Source organism: Myotis yumanensis, unplaced genomic scaffold (assembly GCF_028538775.1).
Source record: "Myotis yumanensis isolate MYYU_CA2020_CCGP unplaced genomic scaffold, mMyoYum1.0.hap1 SCAF_18, whole genome shotgun sequence".
Taxonomy (NCBI): Eukaryota; Metazoa; Chordata; class Mammalia; order Chiroptera; family Vespertilionidae; genus Myotis; species Myotis yumanensis.
Window position 1 is genome coordinate 16,586,861 of NW_027223769.1, and position 24,803 is coordinate 16,611,663.

General features: G+C 41.5%; 1 protein-coding gene across 1 annotated transcript in view; it reads right to left on the reverse strand.

The window, feature by feature from the left end:
• CDH13 (cadherin 13) overlaps positions 1 to 24,803 on the reverse strand; it is a 1,029,479-nt gene that overhangs the window by 968,107 nt on the left and 36,569 nt on the right. The gene's annotated exons all lie outside the window — the stretch shown is intronic.

Consider the following 24,803-nt stretch of genomic DNA (forward strand, 5'->3'; position numbering starts at 1 on the left):
GAAACAATCTTAAATGTAACAAATAGATTGTGTGCAAAATGTGCTTGTAAATGTTTACAACATTTCTTTTCTGAATGGGAAGCAGTCCAAAGATTTCGTCAGAATCTCAAAAGGGGCTGTGAACACCAAAGTATTAACAATCACAAATCACGGAGTTTTCCCTTGTCAATCCTATCTATTTCACAAAGAGGAGATGTCACCTTTATTTCAGGTTGAGGGGGGCGGGCGGCGGCGGGGGGGGGGGGGATGTAACTCCCAGGAAGCATTAGAAAGGTTTAGTGTTGTGGAAAGAAACTGACAAGTGTGTGTAGATTAAAGAATATATTTGGCAGGCCAGTAGATTTGGGACTTTTATCTGCAAGGCTGCTTTAAATGAGTTATGGTTGATTTAACTCTGTGTTTAATGTCACTCAATATCTTGTATATAATCTGTTAAAAATTAAATGTACTCTCTTATAAATCCAAAAGTTATTCAGTTCAATTCTGTCAGGTTGCAGTGTATAGCATCGCACCCTCATGTTCACATCTCCTGCTGTTCCAATTCGATGGAGAATCAATGACTTAACAATCATGCTTCTTACAGTTCAGACAGGGGTTTTGACTGTAGATCAGCTGTTTCCTGTCCCTGAAAAAAGAGCTAAGAGACTTGAGTGAGTCTGGACAAAGGGTACTAACCCCACAATACTGCCAAATTTTCCTCTACTGGACTCTAACCTCAAAGCTACTTTGGGAGCAACACACACAAAAGCCAAGGGAGGGACAAGAGATGAAGTTCCTCCCACTCAGCTCAGGAGCCACATGCTAACCTTGCCACCAGTGGGAGATATATAGAGAGACAGCTTGAAGGGAGAGGAAATGGTAGAAAGTAGAGTTAAAGATAATTTATTAAACCCCTCTGGGCACCCAAGTGCTAAGGAGGAGACCAAAAATTAGAAACAGGTAAATTTATCCTTGTTGTCATATAATTTATAGTGTATTTGAGGGAATTACAGAAATATCCAAAGAACAACATACTAAAGAAAAGTGTGGGATATTGTAGATATCTGATAGGTTAGTAGATTAAAGAGGTGAACTAGCAATTGGGAAGCAGTAAAGAAGGAACAAAAACGAATGGCTTATATGACACCATTCTTCCATTTTGAGATCATGACAGACACTAGCAATTAACCCCAGAATTCTTGTCTGTTAGGCCTAGGTATGGCTCTAGAATCTTCTATACACATAGGGACAGCCACTACCACCACTCAGTCTGATCTGGCTTGTGAGAGGAAGCCTGTTTACCTGAATTCATTGGTTCAGAAGATCAAAACACTAAATTATCACTTCTAAAAGCATGAGGATGTTGAGATATTACACAGGTGACAGGAAAGGGAAGGCTGCCAACACACATTTAGGAAGGGGTAGAATTCCTACGGCAACCAGAGAGGAAGCTACTTCCTCTAGCTTCTCCAGCAGCAAGGGAGGAGGAAAAGTATACCAGAGACCTCTGCAAGACCAAGGCATTCACTGTTTGGATAACCTGTACTAGATGATGTCGCATGTTTGGTATAGACTGGTGGGGAAACGCTTGCTCTTTAACTGGGGTCTCTGCAAGTGTACAGCAAAAAGCAGGGTGGAGGGGGTCAATGAGGAAAAAAGGGGACATCTGTAATACTTTCAATAATAAATTTAAAATATGGTTCAGCATTTGTCTCCTGAAGTCTAATCACTCTAGAAAGCTAAAGCCAATATAAGAGGGAACTACCATCCCTCCCCATATCTGGTTTTCTTCCAGTGCTTTCTAACAGCTCAATGACAAGGAACACCAGCCATTCAGCAAGGCAAGCCAGAAACTGAGATGTTATCCTTGATGTCCATTTCTCCTGCACCTTCCATATTCAATCCATCGCTATATCATGTGGATTTTACCTCCTAAGTAAATAACAATGCCTTCTACCTTGCTCCATTTCTACTGCAGCCATGCTAGGTCAAGCCTCCATCACATCTGACCTGAATATTGCAACAGTCCCACATCCAAGCTGATCACCTCCAATCCATTCCCTACCCTCCAACCACAGAGCTTTTGGTGAAATGTGAATCCTTTCCTAATAAGTGCTACTTTCTTGCTTACTCACTTCACAGACTCTCCATTTCCATAGATATGGAGGCTGGAATGTGCAACAAGGTCCACAGGCCCCCAGAGTCTGGACTCTGCCTGCCAGGGCTCTCTTTCAGACTCCTGCCCATGGAGCTGCCTTTAGCTCCCAAAACACACCACACCTTCTCTGGCCATCAGGACTTTGTACATGCTGTTCCCTCTGCCTTGGGGTACTTAACTCCTCCAACACCTCCAGTCTCCATGGAGAGAAGCTTTCCTTCATGGTTAGCCACTTTTAAGCATTTATTATTCTCATAAAGAATACCTGAGAACCGTTCTTCATAGGAACTTCAACTTTCTGAACTTATTACAGCTGTATCCCCTGTATACGGTACATAGGGATACTGGTATCCTTCTCTCTCCCTCTTGTATCCTCCCACTATAAACTCTCAAAGAATGTGTTTGAATGAATGAGTGAATGAATCATACTAGTTGTTCTCTCATCCATCAGGCTCTTATTTAAAATTTGGAATTCTGCCAGAGAAGGTAAATATTAGGGAGATGTGAGGCATGGCAGTGGGAAAATTCACAAAAGGGCTGAGTATTGAGAGATGTCTGAGAAGATGTTTGGGAATGGGCCTAGGAGGAGTGGAAGGAGGGAAAATTCAGTTTAATAGTCTTAGTATAATCATAAGATAAATAAAGTTGAGATAAAACAGCCTCCTTCTCATGCCTGCAAGGCATTGATTCAGCTAAAAAGGCAATTACCCAAGAAGAATATGAATACTGTCTATCACACTGACATAGAAAAAAGTACTGAATGTTGCAATGATAGCGAGAAGTCCAAAAAAAAAAACAAACCTTGGGGTGGAGAAATACCAAAGTCTGCCTGTCACATTTTATTATAAGTAGCTCAAATAACTCTGTTCAATCTCATCTGCTTGGAGTCAAATGCTATTTTTTATTATAAGAAGGCACATTTGCTATAAAAGTATCCATAACTGCTAGTTGTCAAGTAAATTTTTCAGCATAAATACTTTTATGTGCTCGTGAATAAATTATTGAGGGAAGCATTATTGAGCACCTACTAAGTGCCAGTCACTGAATTTTTATGATTATATTGTGTAAGGGTATGTTTTAGTTTTAGTTTTACCCATGTGCGGACATTAAAATTCAGAGTTTATTTAAATTATTTGCTCAAGGTCATGCATTTAGTAAATAAATGACAACAATTTAATCCAGGTCTTCACTGTACCTTGGTGTATCCCATGAAGTCAGAGATAAGAAATTTGAACCAAGAGAGTAATAAAATTATCAAGGGATGGCAGAATCTAGTTGCTGGAATTTTACTGGGGGCTTTATGACACTGACAGCACCTCAGATCAATAACACAAAACGAAGGACTTTTCCTACTCCTGTCCTTCCAAGAAATATGCCTAAAGTCAATAACTCAAATACATATTGGAATGTAATTATGCCTTTTAACACATGCTAGTATACACAGCAGTGCACATTAATGAAGAATTGATAGCACAGATCTTTTTAATGTGGGCCTGCATACTGGTATGCTTATATAATTGTCTACTTGGATATTTTTGCAGAGCACCCAGTGCAGGAAGATGTGCCTACCATTACACCTGACAATTGATGTCAGGGGCCAATGCTTAAATGTTTAGAGCTTATCTACAGACATCTTGGGCCTGGCAGTGGTCTTCCTGAGACAAAGAATGTTGCTTTCAACAAAGGGGATGACTGCAATATCCTACACACTTGCATGATTATGTACAAGGATTTTGCCAGCAGGTACTCAAATAATACTCAAGGCATGATTTTCATGTATGTATTATTAGTCATCTGCTGTTGAATTACCAATTACCACAAACTAAAAGGCTAAAAAACAATGCACTTTTTTGTTGGAGTTTTGTTTTGTGTTTGTTGGTCTTCACCTGAGGATATTTTTTTCCATTGATTTTTTAGAGAGAGGAGAGAGGGAGTTTCAGAAGCTGATGATGGTTACCTTTCCTCATTTGAGCTTCTGATGGAGAGTTGAAGGAAGAGGGCAGAGAAAATGGGCCCTCTGAGTGTTCTGAGAGGAGGCAAAGGAATGCAGTGTCAGGTCCGATGCTAAATTGTTGATGCAATTTATCTAATTTAAGTGACATAACACCCCCATGAGGTAAGTACCATCACCATTTTACAAAGGAGAAACCTAATGCTGGAGCATTTCCCAAACTTACTGGGGGATGGTGGAGCTGTAATGTGAGCTCTACTCTGTCTGGGTCTTTAATTGCATCAGCCCCCTCATTTTACCTCACGATGACATCCAGCCTCTGCCACCATCTGCTCCCACCCTCCATCATGATGCCCACCTGGACTCATCTTCTACCTCCTGCTTGACCCCTTGTGTTGGTTTTTCATGTGGCTGTAACAAATTACTGTGAACTTAAAACAGCACAAATTATTTTCTTACAGTTCTGAAGGTCAGAAGTCCTAAATGAGTCTCATAGGGCTAAAATCAGGGCATTGGCAGAGCTGGTTACTTCTGGAATCTTGAGGGGAGAATCTATTTCTTTTCCTATTGCATCTTCTAGAAACTGCCCCCAGTCCTTGGCTTATTGCCTCATCACTCCAACTTGTGCTCATCATCGCATCCTCCTCTCTAACTGTGATTTCTGCTTCCCTCTTATATGGACCCTTATTACATCGGGCCCATTGGAACAATCCAGGATAATCTCCCCATTTCAAGATTCCTAACTTGACCACATCTGCAAAGTCCCTTTTACTATATAAGGTAACATTTATAGGTTCCAGAGATTAGGACCTGGACATATTTGGGGGCCATTATACAGGCACCAATTCCACTTCCCCTATGATCAAGGGAGCCCTTTTTAAAGAATAAAACAAATATTGTCACATCCCTGGTCAAACCCCACTGATTGTTTCTCATTGCACTCTGAATAAACCCCACTCCCTCCTTGTAGGAACTGCCTTCTGCCAGCCACTCTAACCTTGTCTTGGCTCTCTGCCTGTTGATCACTCACTCTGACTGCCCCAGTTTCCTTTCTGTCCCCTGAAGTCCCAGACCCTTTTCTGCCATGGGGTTTTGCACTTTTTCTTTCTTATGCCTGTTCACCATCAAACATAGCTTGAGTATTAGAGCCTCAGACAGTCATTCCTGCTGGCCCTCTCCATCAGGAAAACCAGCTCTAAGACAGAGAGCTGCATCCAGGAGGATTTGGGGACTGTTCTGAAAGGTATCCCACAAGGAGGTGAGAAAGGCGGGGTTGGGCCAAGGGACAGGCAAACCCACAATGGAATGTCATCTGAAGCCTCTGTAGATCCCACATGGAATTCTAATCTCAATGGCCCTTTGGAGTTGTCCCAAACTGAGACAGAGACTGAGTCATTTGCCATGAGTCACCTGCCCCTTGTGAGGGGTTTTGAAAACAAAGTAAGCAATGCTATGCAAAAGGAGGTTACAAAAGTGATTATAATAACGACAGCCCTTGAAATAGACAAAACTGATAAAATTGGCTTTGCAGAGAGTGGACGGATGGGATAGCTTACCAACAACAATTTTTAATAGTAGTGATTCGCCAAAACCGGTTTGGCTCGGTGGATAGAGCATCGGCCTGCGGACTGAAAGGTTCCAGGTTCGATTCCGGTCAAGGGCATGTACCTGGGTTGCGGGCACATCCCCAGTAGGAGATGTGCAGGAGGCAGCTGATCGATGTTTCTCTCTCATCGATGTTTCTAGCTCTCTATCTCTCTCCCTTACTCTCTGTAAAAAATTAAATATATATATATATATAGTAGTGATTCATACCTGATGAAAAATTCACTTCATGTGTCCCAGCTCTAATTCAGATATTTTCTCAAACGTACCAGGTAATGTTAGCTGGACAGTCAGATACACTGGTTTTACCTTGAAAAATTGTTTGGACACAGGCAAATTAGAGGAATAAGCCTGAATAAGTACATTAAACCTTCAAGAATGTTCTCATTACTTTATGCACATTATTCTTCCATGAATAAGCCCAGCAGGTGAGAAAAATGGCTGACCCCATTCCTAAACTGAAGTATATGACCCTGGCAAGGTAAAAACCAAGGGCTCTGGTTGCCAGTGAGTCTGACTCTGTGTGTTCTTGGGTACTGGCCACCGTCAGGGAGCCTGGGCCAGAGCCCTCTCTCACTTCCATCTGGGGACAAACAATTGGCCATGTGGTCACCCTGGTACCTTTTCCTTCTGTTGTCCATCTGTCTGGCCATCAAACCACCAAACCAGTCCTTTTACTTTCTTTCATTGCTTGGTTTTTTAAAATATATTTTTATTGATTTCAGAGAGGAAGGGAGAGGGGAAGAGAAATAGAAACATCAGTGTTGAGACAGAATCATTCATCAGCTGCCTCCTGCATGCCCCCCACCAGGGATGAAGCCTGAAACCCAGGCATGTGCCCTGACCTGGAATCTAACTATGAGCTCCTGGTTCATAGATCAACATTTAACCACTAAGCCATGCCAGCTGGGCTCATTGCTTGCTTTTTAATTACTACACATTGCAAACACATTAAAAATGAAGTGGATAATTGGAGACTACTCACTTGCATCATTCTTGGATCCTTACTTCCTTTTACAGACACTAACAGAAACATCCCCAACTGGTTTACAAGACATGCCATCTAATGATTGATGTTTTGATTATTAGCCTTTAAACTATGTTGTAATAGTTAGTGTTTTAATCAATAAATATTAGTGAGTCCCTATTGGATGCCAAGCTCAGGAAATGCAACCACGGAAGCACAGACTCTGCTTTAATGGATTTCAGAGTCTTGAATAATAACAATGGCCAGTTCTAGACTTGCAATAGTCACTATTTGATTTAGTACACAAACTCTCCTGTGATCGTGGCCCCCTTTTACAGGAGTGAAAGTTGAGGCTCAGAAAGATTCAGCGGGTTTGCCTTCACTTAGGATCCTGGTGTGTTTAGGTGCTTGGTTTTGGGGGCAAAAAACCTGTTCCCAGCAGGGCATCCAGGACACAGCCAAGGTAGCAGTTACTGACAGGTCATACAATGTTGAGCACGAAGACCCCTTGGTTTGTCCACATGAGGCAAGAGCCACACAACTGGCCACGGTTATGAACTGTAGAGATTCCAGGCAGAAGCCCAGTTATGCCCAGCTTCACATAAAGGGAGAAGTCGCAAACACTGGTCTCACTTCGGTGCTTGGATCATTGCTATCATACAGGTCTGTGACCACTGAGGACGTAAATCCCTCATTGTAATGCTGCAGTGTTACAATTAACAGGTGAACTCATCCTGTCAACCCAATCCCAAGCATGTCTGTGTCCAAGAGGATTTGCCTGGCTCTGCTCCCACCCCAAAGATGGCCAGTTAGGAGAGGCCCCACTGGGCCACCGTTTTGGGATCCACGGTTTAGATATGCTGACATCAGAATGGCAAGCAACCCTATTGCAAATGATCTCTCCATCTTACATAGACCAGTAAACCTGGTCTGATACCACTTACATCTTGTTATACATTTGGAAAATCCCACTGCACAGTGCCCCCACAGGCTAAGGACTTAGTTACTCTCTGTGTCAAATCCTGCCTTCTCCTTTACACCCTTGCATCTCTCTGTCCATGTGTGCTAACTTCTCTCTTACACTGGTTTTAGAGTCAGAATCTACCCTAACAGGGGACCTGGCCTGCATGCCACAGGTAAAATGCTGACTTTCCCCCAACACCTACATGTAATATATAGGAGTCAGCCCCTTCCCCTCTCTCCCCAATTCTACAAATTTGAGGCAGATACTTCTCTGTGAAGACAGAGAAGCAATGGGCTTCCCCATATGCAAGTCTTTGTTTAACTAAACAGGAGATTACTGATATTGAGTTGGAATCTTTCTCACAAGTCATCACATGGAATCATCATAATAATCTTGTGAAGAAATCAATGTTCTCACTTTTATATCTGGTAAACTGAAGCTCAAAGTGGTTAAATAATTTACCCAGAGTTCCTCAGCAAGCAAACAACAAGCCCATTGCTTCCAAGACCACTCTCTGGTCCGTGAATCTGAAGTGACACTTAGATACAGTGAGCATTCTAGATTTGGTCAAACATCTCCATGAGCTAAGGGCTGAACACAAGGTTTGCCTGGAAGCCTAAAGCTGCCTGAGTCAAGCCTAGTTGAATGTCCACTGGCCTCCTCATAGCTGGAGAAATCTCTCACGTACAAAAGCTCACACCAGAACACATGCAACACAAATACACACATATAGGGGAAACACATGTAAATGCGCACGCACACACATACATTTGTCAACAACTAGTACTTTTTGACCCAGATGTCACTTTTTATATCATGGACATGATTTCATGATCTTTCAAAAAAACTGAACCTTTTCTTCCTCTCATTGAATCATTTTTCCAAAATATGCCTTGCCTGCCAATGGCTATGCTCTGAATTACTTATAAGTTTACTGGGCAAATACACAAAACATGTGTTGCTCTGTGGCAGGTGATATACCTTTTGCCTTAACTTTTGCTTAGCTTGGCTAAATTTGCCACACATCCAAATATTACATGACTAGAGGCCCGATGCACAAAATTCATGCAAGGGGCTTGGCTCTTGCAGCCCAGGCTGCCTCGTGGCCCCTCGGCCCCACCCCCTGCCCATTGGTGGTTCCGGAAGGTCGTTCTAGAAGGTCGTTCTGCTATCCGGTCTAATTAGCATATTATTCTTTCTTATATAGGATAAGCAGTTGAATTTAATAATTTTCAAGCAACTTTTTAATGTGATTATTTTCTTTAAGAATACACAAGTTATTTGTCTTACACCCATCTCTTCCTCAACTCTCAGAAGGGGCCTGTGGCCTTAGGAAAACAGAACTTTGGTCCAAGGCTGAGGTCTGACTCAGAGTTTAAGTCATGTTTATAGAGGATAATCCCCAAAATGATGCATTTGCCCTCTTATGTCAAAGCAGTCAATCATCTGGAAAGGGGAAAACCAACTGTAAACAGTCCTGTTCTACAGAATTAGTGTAGACTCCAGATGGGACCTAGCATCTCAAAGAAATATTTTGGGAAAAGTCCTCACTTATTAAGATAGTTCTTGGCTTCACTGTGTGTACAGTAAACTGAGATGGTAAGTATGTGGTATGCGTAACACAATTCCATACCCATGCCCATGACAGACATCATTAATAACGACACCACACTTTCCTGACGAGTTTCGAGTTTCAGATCTTACTCAGCACAGAGATCTAGGCAGTCTATAAGTGACAGCTGACTCACACAAGGAAAACTAACTGTTATCCCAGATAGAGACACATGATTATTACTAAGGGACTGATGACCCAGTGACATTTATATCTGGCCCTAATGAGATAAGCAGCAGGAACACCTATATCAGATGCCACTGTTAACTTTTTGTTCTGAATCCTGGACCTGTACTCTGTCAGCCTGCCTACTAATCCCTGACACCAACAGATGTCTGTAGGTATCAAAACCTGGGCATTTCCTCCATTATTAGGCCATTTCCTCCAAATAGACTTGAGTCCCTCTCCCCCCTGAGACTTCTCCTCATTCTTACCACATTGACCTCAGCTATTCATTAATTCTTCATTGCTGGTTTTAATTGCTGCAATATAAAGTCTTAGGAAAAGGACAGACAAGACAGAAGACATTTCATAACCAACTTCCTAGAGGGGACTTAATAAAAGGAGATTGAAAAGTCAAAGATAAATGTGCTATGATTCTATATTAGTTATGTAAAGAAATAAAAAGCACATTTTTCATCAATACAGAAAATAAAAGACCTATTTTATCATATCCTAATAACATGTAAGGTAAAATCTGCCATCAACAGAAAGCAGAAACACCATCCACATCAACTCCCTGCCTCCTTAGCTTGGGTCTCAGCTTCTCTCGTTCCACAATTATTGAGTGAGCTAGATGGTGTGGATAGCCTGGTGAACAAGACAAATGTGGTTTTGACCATATGATGGATGCATCTTCAATCCATGATTGCTCATATGCCTTGACTATGACCTCTATGACCTGGCCCCTTATTTTGCTGCCCCCTGAGAGCTGTTGGTCCTTCTGGTCGAATCATATTTATGGGCTTGACTTCTTGTCCTGCCCTATCCTTGTGCAATACAACTAGGGAAGAGGTAGGTAGGTAGGTAGGTAGGTAGGTAGTAGAGGGTCTGAATGCAATCTCTTACCACTGGGTTGTTGTTCCCTATCATTGGGGTGATAAAAAGTAGGACTGGGCTGGAAGATTCATGGCACTTCCACTTGGAAGTACCAAGAGTGGACCAGTAAGCCAGGCAGGCATAATAGGCAAGATTGAGAAAACACTTGGAACCAGAAAGGAACAGGAAGGAAACTGGCAAGCAGACAAGCCAGAAAGATGAGGCCACAATGCTAGGCTCATAACATTCAAACTTGGGCAGAAAGGGTCAAATAAGTGATCCAGATGCAAGAAAATAAGCAAGATCCAGGGTTGACAGAAAGTTTAGCAAGACAGTATCAGGGCAGCATCTTCTGATTCGAAATCTGTTTTCCTGCAGGGTGGTGGTTCACTAGTATTCATTTCTGTTATTACAATTACAATTTGTGGTTTTAACATAAGAACACTAGGCCCCATGGAAGTAAAATAACTTGGCTAAGTGCAGAGAGCTAATAATAAGTGGAGAGCTGTGGGCAGGGACTGTTTGTTCTCTGCCCTCTCAATTCCTGAGCGTGGTGGGGCCATGATTCAGAGGAAACACTGGAATCTCTAGATGTCACTGACTTCTGAAAATGACAAGAGCAGAAGGCTAAGTCTTCTGGGAGATCCTTACAGTATTTTTCTTAGAAGCGAGCACATCCATTTCTTAATTAATTATCTCCATTAGCTAAGCTCAATTACTTTGTGTCCACCTCCAAGAATACAACCTTGATCCTTGGAGACTTCCTATTTGAATTTCCAAAGGGGCAAATATTGCCAGAAGCACGTTTTATGTAATTAAATAGTGTAGATATTTCACTCTCTCTTTACTTAATTACTGAAATCAACTTGGATGTCGATTCTATCAGTTTAAGAGAAAATACCCTAAAGAATATGGGGGATCACACTTGCAGAAATAATACTACATGGGCAGATACTCATGAATGCTTGCATTAAGTGGCCTCCCCTCTCAGTTCTCATGATCCCACTGTCCATTATTTCTCAGTGGACACTGCCCCTATTCTATTCTGCATAAGAATAACCTGAGACTCCTGGCTGGTGTGGACCAGTTGGTTGAGTGTTGCCCCATGCACTGAAAGGCTGCAGGTTCAATTCTGGTCAGGGCACATGCCCAGGTTGTAGGCTCGATCCCTGGTAGGGGATGTGCAAGAGGCAGCTGATTGATGTTTTGTTATCACACCAATGTTTCTCTCTCTCTCTCTCTCTCTCTCTCTCTCTCTCTCTCTCTCTCTCTCCCTCTCCCTCTCTCTCTAAAAAAGTCAAATAAAAATCTTAAAAAAAAGAGAGAATAACCTGAGAGCTTGATAAATGCACATCCTAAGGACCCGAAACCAGACTTTCTGAATCAGCATGTCTGAGGGTGGGGTCTGAGAATCTGCACTTCTGACACTCTCCCTAGGGGATTCTGCTTATAGGAATACTAGAGGCCCTATGTATGAAATTCGTACAAAAGTAGGCCTTCACAGCCCCGGCTTCGTCCAGAAGCTCATCTGAAAGGTTGTCCGGAAGGATGTCCAGACGGTTGTTCCACTGTTCGGTCATTCATTCGATTTGTATATTACGCTTTTATTATTATAGCTTTAAGAACCAGTGATAGTTATTTGCCAGATACATGAAGACAGCTTTATCATGGGACTAGGAGAGGCAAAATGAACATAAGCCAGTCTCCTCTCATACATATTTTAATAATAAGAATTCAATACATGTTATCTATTATTATTTTAAAGTTGACATAAATCCTTAGACAAGGGCTTGAGAGCTTGCTTTGGGAGGTGCAGGCAGAATCAGTAGGTGAGGGGGGACATGAGACAAGGAGGGGAAAGTGGAGTAAAGGGTTGTTGCCTTCAGTTAACCACTATAGGCAACTGGAGACCAAGCCTGCTTGGGCCGTCAGGGGCAGGCGAGGAGCATACCCTCCCTGTACTCTCACCTGGAGGGCATAGAGGCTGGTGTTTCCTGACTCCTGCCCTTGCTTGGCTGGGCTCCTGGGAGTGGGTAATTCCCTGGCACTACACATAACACACAATTTACCAATAGTGACATTTAACAGGGTGGTGTTCTACAACCATCACCACTATCTAGTTCCAGAACATTTCCATCACCCTTCCCAAAAAATCCTGTACCCACTAGTCATCACTCTCTATTCTCTCCTCCCTGAGGACTGGCTACCACCAATGTACTCTCTGTCTCTCTGGATTTGACTGTCCTGGACACTTTTATAAGTGGAATCTACACTATGTAGCCCTTTGTGTCTGGCTTCTTTCCCATAGCAACATGCCGTCAATGTTCATCCATGTTGTCGCATGTATCAGTAGTTCAGTCTTTTTCTGGTTGAATAATGTTCCATTGTAAGGACTGTACTCTCTCTCAATTTTTGGACACCTCAGAAGTGCCCCAAGAACATGCCTTTGCAGACTGACAATAGTGCTGGGTGTACCCAGTTTGCCATACCAGATCAACTGTCACTGCTCTCCGTTTTCATTTGTGCTCCAAGATGTTGGTCTTTGTGAGCTGCTTCCTTCTCTAGCTCTCCTCTCTAGCTTCCTGTTAGGTTTGGTTAATGGAAGTTAATGGAAAGCTATCAGATAAAAACAAGCACGGTTCAGGCATTTTTTCTCCAGCTTCCTGCCTGTATGGTCTTGGGAAAGTGAGTGTGTCCCTCTACAAAGACCAGGGATGCTCTGGTCTTGGGAAAGTGAGTGTGTCCCTCTACAAAGACTAGGGCTGCTATCAAAGGGTCCTCTCCACTAAGCTTCTCTCCAAGTTCTGTTGGCTCCTCTCTCTCTTGCCACTTTCAGGCCTAAACGAAGTAATAGCTTCCTGTTGCTGATAGCTCTCAAGAACTGCATTATCCTCCATTGGTTTTCCCCAAATATCACATCTTTCTAAATGGTCTATTTAACTTTCTTCAAGTTATTCCAGTTAGTGTGCCTGTCTTTCCTGCTGGGACCCTAACTAATACAATAATGATCAATGATAGAGTAACTCATCAGTATTTTACTCAATCACTGAAGCACATTTCATGATGCCTATTTATAACTTTGGGACTGAGAAATACTCTGAACCCCTGTGTATTATCCCCATTCCCAGACCAGATGTGAACCAGACAGCAATTGCTAGAAGGCATTGCAATAGGCCAATTATGAATGTGGGATCTGGAATCACATTTCCGAAGGTTCAGTTCTCAGCTCTGCACCTCCCAGCATGTGACCTGGGGCTAATTACTTAATCCCTCCAAGCCTCAGATTCATGAGGTGTAAAATGTGAATTACCTGTCTAGACGATCTATGACAAACAGACAATATGCAGAAAGTTCTCAGAACAGAGCCCAATAAATGTCAGCTACTATGTTAATCCACATTTACCCTAGATTCGAATCCCTCTCTCCTTGTCATTAACAGCTTTTCATGGCATTATCTGAGTCCAGTCTGCTGGCCCAGACTCTTCCTAGATGCTGAGCCACTGATGGCTAGGGCTGGAAGTACACTAGCACCAATGTTCTTTTCCAGTAGGGAATGTAGAGAGAAGCAAGTTTCCATAGATCCTGTGCCCTCCATTCCAAAGAAGACCCCTGGGGCACTCTTTACCCCTGTGCCTACCTTCTCTTCTTTATCACTAGCAAGAAGACCACCATGCATGGTATGGTTCCTTTTTTAAAAAATATATGTTTGTATTGATTTTTGAGAGAGAGGAAAGGAGAGGGAGAGATGAAGAGAGAGATAGAGAGATATTAATGATGAGAAAGAATCATTGATTGCCTGCTTCCTGCACGCCTCCTACTGGGGATAGAGCCCACAACCCAGGCATGTGCCCAGACTGGGAATTGAATTGTGACCTCCTGGTTCATAGGTCGATGCTCAACCACTGAGACACACTGGCTGGGTGGTATGGTTCCTTTTGAAATATCTGTTACAAATCTGTTCCAGATTCATTTTTAAAATCGGTTCAAACATAGTATTATTCTTTCCAGTTACTCAAATTATTATATGAATACATTCTACCTATAAAAGACCCAAAACTTAAATAGTATGAGTTTGCCATTGGTGACCCCATTTTTCTTATGATGCACTTATAACTGAGACAGGCCAAATAATGATCTTAAGTTCATGTCGGGAAGCAACAGAGGTGAATTCAAAACCAGGAGTATTTGATACGAGAGCCTGGGTTCATATTCACTATATTATGTTGACCTTATGCAGAGGACTATCTTCTGCCTCAGTGCCTCTCCTCTGGCATCCTACCGGGCCTTAACCTTCCAGGACCATAAGCCCATTCTAGGAGGATGTGGAACCTCATAAATGGTCATTGAAGTCCATATCTAAACTAGTAGGCTGTGCTGGACACTTCTTGCACCCTATTCCACATGCTTCCCAGCATATGGTTCACAGCCAGCACCTGGGCTTAGCTGCACCTCCCATTCCTGCATTCTGCCCTGGGGTTTCTCAGTCACCTTGCAATGGAATGCCCAGGGGAACCGCAGGGTCACCCATGTCTGCACAGCCTAAGGATGACAGGAAGTTGACACCCCATGGGCAAGCTTGACCAATGGGGATGGAAACCTTCCTAGAGATCAACATTTTTGAGGTACTTTCTATGGTTCTCTCAGGGTCCTGGAGTGTCTTGGTTGCCAATATTGATTACCATCCTGTATCTGTCCTATTTGAGTGAGTTGTCCCTCCTTCCCTGTCTTACTTTGCCCATCCCCCCATCCTGTTTCTTGGAATTAAACAATCCCTTATATTAGGCTTTGCTTTCTGGGGTGAGTGTAGGCTAAATCTAGGATGATGGAGAGTTGATTTGTTTTGTAAATATTTGTTGTGAATAATAGGCTCTCCTTGCCTAAGATATGGATTCCTCAGAGAGTGGTGCAGATCTTCCTGGAGAAGACTGCACACACTGCTATCTCTTTAAGCTCTCTACTCCCCAAGGACAGGCGGGGCTGACTATTGTACAGAAATAGTCATGTGCCCTTGACTTCACCAAGAGGATTCAAACATTTCTCAATAAAGCAAAACAAATAGAGATTCACCCTCATAATCAGTCACTTATACTTCCAACATGCTTCATTGTCATCATGAGAAGGGTGTGTTTCATTCAAGAAAATATTGAGTATCTAGGACCAGCCAGAATTATGCAAGTCTTAGGGATAAGAAGATAAACAGCCCCATCCTTGCCCTTAAGGAGTGAACATTCTAGATTAAAAGCAGATAAGTAAACAGGAAATTTTCACACCTTGTTAAAAGTACAACTGGAACAATTATGTAAGTAAAAATAGAGGTTTTAAGGGGAAAAAATCTTTCTGTCTATCATGCATTGCATTTTAAACCAACTTAAAAAAATGTAATCTAGATTTATCTCACTTCTTTTTGGTCCTAGACCTGTAAACTATATTGAGATAAAAATATAAAGCACCTATTCATCTATCCACCCACCCATCCATCCATGCACTCACTCATCCAATACAAATATGTTTGGTCACAACATTCTCATAGGAAAGAAGTTTTGGTGCTGGATAGCTTATGCGGGGACTTAGGGAGGCCAATGTAAAGGGCAAAGATGACAGAAGATGAATAATTTTCATGCAAGACTTCCATGCAGTGCTTCTTACTATTCTGACCACGACTTGTTAAAATTATGCTAGATTTGCAACTATAGATTTCCTGGATCATATTAGTAACCAATTTTTCAATAGGGATCAAGCAGACAACAATCATTCTGAGATGACAAATGTGTGGGAGCAAGGTCAGCAGCCAAGTTCACTAGGATCAGTTTTGGCACTTGAAGAAAGCCTTAACTGGGACACCTTGAAAACATCAAAACAGTAAAAAACAGAGAAGGAAATATATTGTTCTAACTAGAGTGTCTAGGTCCTACCCTCAAAAACTTCCATGTGCATAAGGAAAAAACTGTAGAATGTCAAACTGAAAACAGCTAGTGTAGTGTTATAAAAGGATCTTTTTTAAAAATGTAAGCACTACTGTAGATATTATAGTTTTAAGTTTTATGACCCTGGAACTAATCTTGCTTCTGATACCTCTATGATCTTGCTTAGACTGAGCTCTGATTTTCTAATTTGTTACATGGGTCTAATTCTATCTATCTAACCCATGTATCCATTAATTCAGTCATTATTTATTAGTTATCCTATATAATAAAAGGCTAATATGCAAATTGACCGAATGGCAGAACGACCAGTCGCTATGATGCGCACTGACCACCAGGGGGAAGCCGCTCAATGCAAGAGTTGACCCTGGTGGTCAGTGTGCTCCCACAGGGGGAGCGCCACTCAGCCAGAAGCTGGGCTCACAGCTGGTGAGTGCAACGGCAGTGGTGGGAGCCTCTCCCGCCTCTGTGGCAGTGCTAAAGATGTTAGACATCCCCCGAGGGCTTCTGGACTGTGAGAGGGTGCAGGCCAGGCTGAGGGACCCTCCTCCCCCCCCCTACCCCCCCGACCGAGTGCATGAATTTCATGAACCGGGCCTTTAGGTTAATAATAGTTATCTAAAGTGCCAAGCTCTGCTCAGTGGTGGACCTTCAATAATAATTTTTAAAGTCCTTGCCCTTGTATATCTTTGAGTTTCAGGGGGAGAAACACTAATCACAAATTCACCATAAATAAATGGAAATGATGGTTATTACTTGGTCTATGGAAGAGAGATATATGGCAGTACAAGAGCTAATAAAAGGGATGTCTGATTTTAGATTGGTAGTAGAGCTGACCTCAGGATAAGTCTGAATTAGGAAGAAATCTCAGGAATAGGTTATGGGTAGATTCTTAATAGAGAAAGCAGTTGGTATAAAGACCTTGGAGCATGATGGTCCCAGCAACCAAACAAAGACCAGTGTGACTGTAGTTTGAAGTATACAGTGTTGTGAGAGGAGATTGGAGCAGTTGGTATAGGTAAGTTCATCCTTTGCATGGCCTTGTACCTTATGTCAAGGATTTTTTCTTTAAATTTAAATCCCAAAGCAATGAAAAGCCATTAAAGGATTGTACGCAAAGGAGTGACATGATCAGATGCATCATATCAAAGCTTTCAAAGGATCACTCTGACTGGGGAGAAGAGGTAGAAGGAAGGTAAGAGTGACTATGGGGAGACCAGCTGGGTGGCCATGTTGGTATCAAGGCAAAATATAATGGTAGCTCATATTAGAGTGCTGGTGATGGAGATGGAGAGCAATAAATGTATTCCTAACATATTTAGGAGGCAGGGTTTAAATTTGAAAATGAGGGAAGAATGAAATTGGATGGGTCATGCTGTGGACTGAGGTAGGAAACAATAGAAAGCCATGAGGTATGGGAGTGAAGGCCGCATATTGGGTTGGGAAATGCTGAGTCCATTGAGACATGAAAGAAGGATGTTAACTGGGATATTCTAGTGGGTTATACAGGACTGGAGCTTGGAGATGACTAAACTGAAGGGTGTCATTGGTGGTAAGGTAGATGAAATTGAAACCATGGACATGGATGAGATCATTGTGAAAATAAAATAAATGTTCATATACAAAGCAACTAGAATACTACCAGGCACAGATTGGGTATTAACAAATCTTACCTCCTTCCCTTTTTTCCTCATCTTTTGAGCAATAGCATGGTGAGTGTGTTTGGGCAAGCCCCAAAGGAAGCTTGTTCTTGGGGAGAAAGAGAAGAACCAATCTTCTGCTTAAAGGTTCAGAATAGATTTTTGCAGGAAGAGCAATATCCCTTTCTCTTAGCTTCTGAACACTGATGCCCTCCCTACCTTCTGCTTTTAACTAGGTGTTTGGGTTAAAGATAGAGGCCACAAAGGCTAAACTAGATATGCAGGATAATTCTCTCTTCAACTTGAACTTTAGTAGGACCTCAGGAGGAAAGGCAGCAATGGAACACAATGTTCCTTTTGCCATACTTATTGTGAGCAAGAAGGTGAATCCAGAAATATTTTAACCAAAAATTTAGAGTATCTATAAGAGCATCTTAAGCTGAGGTAATTATAGTGAGCCATATGCAACTCCATTCAACTCTGAAATACGTCTTGTAACATCAAGGGGCAATGGCATTTAATTCTTCTCTTCCTATCAGAGAAGGATGATGTCTTTTTTCACTATTACTGGCAAACTTACTGGGTTCTGGAGAAAGCTCTATTTTTCTACATCTTCTTTCCATCAATTTGACATCCCATTGATAGACCAGAGCATTTCTTCATTACCCATCAGGAAGTTTCAAGAACTTACCCATATAGTATATAGAAGTAATAGATAGCTCACAGGAATTTATGAAAAAATAATCTCAGGTTCTGTTCAAATTTAAAACAAGAAAGCGATGGTACAATGGGTATGTCAACAAAATTTTAGAATGAAATTATCTCCCTCTAATTCACTGTAGGGTGATTTTTACACTTTTTAAAATACAGCATACTGATCTAATGCCACTTTTAAGTTGCAAAATTGTTAAGATAGCTAAAATAATATTCACTTCCTAACTATGCTGAGAATGTTTGAATCCTTTCTCCCTGTTACTATCAGAAGGAAAATAAAGGTATCAGTGGCATTCTAAACATCACACTTCAAAGCTCTGAGGCACTCTTTCTTCTGACACCTGATTGACAGATTATGGCTTTTTGATATCCATCAAATTAACAGATTATGACTTTTTGAAGCCAGAAACTATGCAATTATTGCCATGTTCTATCTATAAAAAGATAATGTATTCTTTGTTATCCATTTGTGTCTCAGATGGCAGCCCCCATCCCGCCAACACATACATAATTATAAATAATTTGGTTCCTCCTATCTTTTTTCTTTCCAGTATGCTTCCACTTTGAAGATCTACAAAATAATTCACTTGAAAAAATGTTAGCACAGGAGATGGCTGACATGTCTCATATTTCTTAATAATGTTTTGCAAATTTAAATATCCTCCATCTATGTAATCCCCAGTGACAGCTCCCCTCTGGTTTTGTGTATCTTATCCAAGGACTTCTCTGGAGCAGAATTAGGAATACAAGAATCAAGATATTTTCAAGTCCAGATATCGAGCCACGCTGAAGTTAACTGAATTTCAATCTTGACATAGTAGAGACAGAGGGAGAGGATATTTCCTAACTATCTGAAGAACTGCTAACACTTTTCATGCCTCTTCATTTACTTAAATCTCCTGTTCATTTAAAATGCCTTAAATCAGAGATGAAAACCAAGTGATTCAATTACAATATTAGTTGAAGTCTTTAGTCTGACTTGAAGAAAGAGATCTTTATTTATTTTTTTAAAAATTTTTATTGTTCAGATTATTACATTTGTTCCTCTTTTTTCCCCCCATAACTCCCCTCCTTCCAGCTCCCACCCCACCCTCCACCCTCACTCCCCACCCACTGTGTTCATCCATAGGTGCATGATTTTTGTCCAGTCACTTCCCGCATCTCCCACACCCCTTTTCCCCCCAAGAATAGTCAGTCCATTCCCTAAGAAAGAGATCTTTATAAAAAGCAATTTACAAAACAGTTAAATATAAGCTATCAATCCTGCCAATCAAGATGGTTATTTCCTTAAACTGATGCATAGGGCCACAATGTCACAATAAGAAGCTAAGGTTTACTAATCTGGAGTGGGATTTTCTGCTCATTCCTCTCCCATTACAAGAGAAGGTTATTTAGAATCTTGATCACACAAATTTTAGGGCAGTAGCTTAAAAGTATATCATTAACTGGGAAGAAGAATACAAATAGAAGAACCAACATAATTAACTCTGCTTTCCCTCGTCAAGACCTAGAGTGCACCCTTTGAAGGTTTGAAGGAGAAAGAAAACTTTTATTCTATGGACTTCATTAACACTAAACCAACCCACATACCTCCTTCTGTCTACTCTAATGGGAACATCCTTCCTCTTCCTCTCACACACATCATGCTTAGCTCTGTTACACCCAATTTTTATTTGTTTGTTTGTTTATTTATTTATTTGATTGCTTGGGGTGACCTTGGTCAACATAAACATATAGGTTTCAGTGTGGGTTACTATGTTACAAAACCTGTATATTGCACTGTGTGTCCACCATCCAAAGTCAAATCTTCACCTGTCAAACACCCAATTTTTAAACTTCAGATTAAATACAGAAGAAACTTGAAGAGACACCCCCAATTCAGACAGGATAAAAACATTTGCATTATGCTGTTGCATTCTCCCTTTTGTAAACTTCATGGCTTCTGGAATTACTTACCTAATTAATTGCTAGGTTGTGAGTTCCACCAGGGCTGTGTTCATCTTCTTCACCACTGAAACCCAGTGCCTGGTAAGGTGCCTGAGTTACAGTCAGTGCCCAATAAATGCTTTTTGCACTGAAAATTTTAATTCCCAACGCTCTCACCTTGGAGACACCTCCTTTTCCAGCTGGTGAGCCCCTACAGAGAACTGTTATACTAGTATTCTCAGCTCCTGCATGAGCATGAAGCTTAGTGAGTGTTCAATGACTGACTGAATGAATGGTTGAATGAATGACAAAAGAAAGGGACAAATGATGGTGAGGACAAATAATGGGAGAAGGAAACTAATCAACCACATACATCTGTCAAATTCCTACTTGGGGCCAGGTATTTTATTAGGTACTTAGGGAGAACAAAAGAAGTAAAAATACATTTCCTTTCTTAAGTGAAATATGATATCTCCTCCTACCCTGAAAATTAGAAAGAAGTCTATAGAAAATGGCAAATCAGTGAGGCTAGGTAATTCAATGGAAGGACTGTTTCAACGAGAATGGAACCAAGGCTTATAAGAGACATCTTCCAAGGAAGATAAAAGAGAAAATTATGGAAGTCAGTGGACGATTATTTCAGAGGTTTGTGTAGGAAAGTGAATACACAATATGAGGCAAAGGGATTGGATATGAATTGAGTGACAGAAGAGTCAGAATGATACTGGGAAACTCCTAGAAGAAATGATAGGCAGTAAAATCTCTGATATCTCTCTTAGCAATATTTTGACAGCAACAGCATAAATGGACCTAGAGGGTGTTATGCTAAGTGAAATATGTCAGACAGAGGATGACAAATACAATACAATATGATTTCACTTATATCTGGAATCTGAGAAACAGACTCATAGATACAGAGCACACACTGAACATTGATAGAAATATGGTGATTAGAGATAACTTGAAGGGTTAATCATAGCAATCATAACATACCAATGAACTTAGTTTAAAGTGATGAAAGAAGGCTTATTGATTGGCTCATGTGACCAAGGTATAATACCATCACCTGGTATTGCGATACAATACAATGTATTGCAATACAATACAATGCAATACAATACAATGGCAAAAATGAGCCTTACATTCTGAAACAAGACCATTAAAAAATCCTTCTGAATTCCCTTCTGTTATCTTTGTCATTTATGACATATACAGTTGTGTCCTTTTCTCATTTGCCTTACTTAGGAGCAATTTATTATAATTGTAAAAGAACATTAGCTTTGGCATTGAACAGACTTCAGTTCGACTTTCAGCAGAGCCACTCTCTAGCTTTATAACTTTTTTCTTCATTAAATGTAAACAAAAGGCTGATGGTTGGCTCAGTGTCTGGCATATAAGTAAAACAATATATGATAATCAACACTGCATTATTGATATTGTTGCTATTACTATTATCCATAACAGGAAACACTGGGAAGCAGACCTACCTCAATGATGCTATGCCTCCAGGAGGATAAACAGTGTCACCCATCGGAAAAAAGCTTTCTTTATATCTCAGGTACTAAACAGCTGTTACTACATATTAGGACCAGATGTTCCAAAATGATATGCAACATTATGCTCAACTCTAACTTTTACTGAATTGCCTGTTGATGAAATATGACTACTAGAGGAGATGATTTATTAAAGGGAAATCCATGGACGTGTCTTTAAGTTTCATACCCCACTACCCCAAATTACAAGCCAGTCTGAACACCACAAACAACTGGCCCATTCTAAGACTCTGTTGAAAGCTCACCTCCTAACTATAGCCCCATCTGTCCTTCCACTTGCCAGTCATGTATACATCTGTCCTGCCGCATCCAGGTACATCCAACCTGGGCAGTATACAGTTGCACAACCTGTAAACTCACACTTCCTTGTAGAGGTAAACTTTCCATTGACTCCAGAGTTGCTGTTGCTTTTGATTTTGTTTCAAGTTATGTTTTTCTTGTTTTGTACTCATGTGCCTGAAGGAAAATTCAATGCAGGAACGTAGATAGAAGGAAGAAGAAAGACGCAGTTCCTTCTTAATACCAGGCCACAGCTACTGTTGTTCTAACTCTCCTATACAACCTTTGGGTTATTTCCTTATCCCTCTAAATGACTTTCAAATGTTCTGATTAGGGGAGCATTTGCAATTCAGCATTAGGTCAAATACTCTGGTGGCAGCTGGCAAGTCCCTGCTTTGCTTTATTAAACCTGCCCAATAAATTCCCAGGCACAGGGGGTGGACAGTCCAGCCAGAAGCCCCATATACTCGGTGACTCAAGAAATCCAGGCAGAACCTGAAACCCTGCCACAAGCAGCCATTTCCCAACAGGGACTGCTTTCCCATCTGTATTTGCTCCTTCAGGCAGGTTGAGAATGAAGAGAGCATGATGGCTTCTCTTTATTTTTTAAAGGAAATATGTACAAATAGCAAGGAATTTTCCATACTGAAAAAACAGAATACATCTCTGCCAAATGGGCTACTAGAAATATTTAGCACATAAGCTTCTTACAGAGATTCATTTGTCAACTCCCTAACTAGAGTTTGGAACATGTGTCTGCAAGCCTACCAACCTGGCTGGGATATCTCTCACTAAAGAGAGTAATGATGGGGGGGGGCAAACAGTTCAGTCGAATTATCTGTGCTTAATGGATCTAGATTCTAGAGGCCATTCTCGTATGAAAAAGTTTGCCAACTAATCACAGGAGAAGAAACTGCCTCTTAATTGGGTAGCTTTACATTGGGTGATATTACAATTAGTTAGAATGTCCAATATGTTATCTATAATGCTTTTAATGAGAAACATTTAAGTCCTTCTGGAATTTTTCCAGTCAAATTAATTCTAAGGACTGAAGACAGTATTACAAGTAATGTTATCAGAATTACAATTATGCTAGTACTAGAATATGTCATTTAAAATAAAAGGTTCAATGGGCAAGTCCTAAAAGACCCACTATTTTTTCTTAGACTTTATTAATGTGGTCGTGGATAAGATATATCATACCCATGTCCATTTCTCAAGAGCTGGATAGGGCAATATAACCTACTGGGTTTGAAAGACCAGGGCAGGGCTCGTCTGGTCTATACTGGGTGTCTGAGGAAGCTGTCCTTGGGCCTGAGGTTCGGTGCTATCCAGCACACTGTCCCTGTGTCTGACCATGCCCAAAGCCCACCAGAGAGGAATGACATTCCTGAGAGGTGCCGATGGTCCCTAGTAGGTTTCCTGTCATGTCTTTGGAAAGCATGGCTCACATCTGAGCCTCAGTAAGTCCTAAAAGCGATTCTTGGGTTTTTCTGATCTGCGGCTCATGCATAGCCTATGGGCCCAGCTGATCCAGCCCCTTTGATGTGGATGGTAATGACAGCAATGCAGTCAGAAGGAAGCCACTGTGCTTGGCACACCCTGGGTACAGCTCATTTAATCCTCCACACCCCTATGATAATAACAGGCACTATTATCATCTCCACTTTCCACAGGGGAAAACTCGTATCCACAGATGTCCTGGGACTCGCTAAAGGTCCAAAGAGACACAAATCATACAGCAAAGCGAGGGCTCAGTGCCCCTTTGGCATGGACACTTCTTGACTTTTCCTGTTTTTTTCCCAGATGGTGCTGGGCCATGACACAACTTCAAGTACTCCAGGAGGCCTAACTTGCTGACTACACTATGGCAGTGAGCACCAGAATCACTCAGGATGCTTGTTAAAATACAGATGCCTTTCCCACTCCCTCCACCCAACAAGGAATTCTGCATCAGAAGCAGGGTCCTAAAATCTCTTTATTTTTCATGCCATCCCAGGTAATATTGAAACAAATAGCCTAGACTCTTGCTTACAGGAAAATCACCACCCAATGGCTGTCCCTGAGTTGTAGTTTTGGGGTAAGACCCATCTCCCTTATGCCAGCACAAACCCTGAATGCTTAACTGTCAACTTCTTTTGTCCCCTGTGGAATGAAGTCAAGTCTACTGGAACCAATAATAGACTTGGCAATGTGTCCCAGCTGCCCTTTAATTATCGGCGGGTCTGACACCTCTTAGGATTGGCTGTTCTTGTCAACTTTGCTTTCCCAGCCTGGGCACCTTGTGATTAGGGCTCATGGGACACAGGGGACAACCAAAATCTTAGGTGCCAGGATTCACCAGAGCAGTTGAACTGAGATGATACAAGCCCATGGTTTGCAAAGACTTTTGCGAGTCTTTGTAAACTCGCTGGGTAGCCTAGCCCTGTCTCCCGGGTGGTGTGTCAGCCATCCTACATCGCCTACTAGGAATTCATAGCATCAGGTGCACAAATG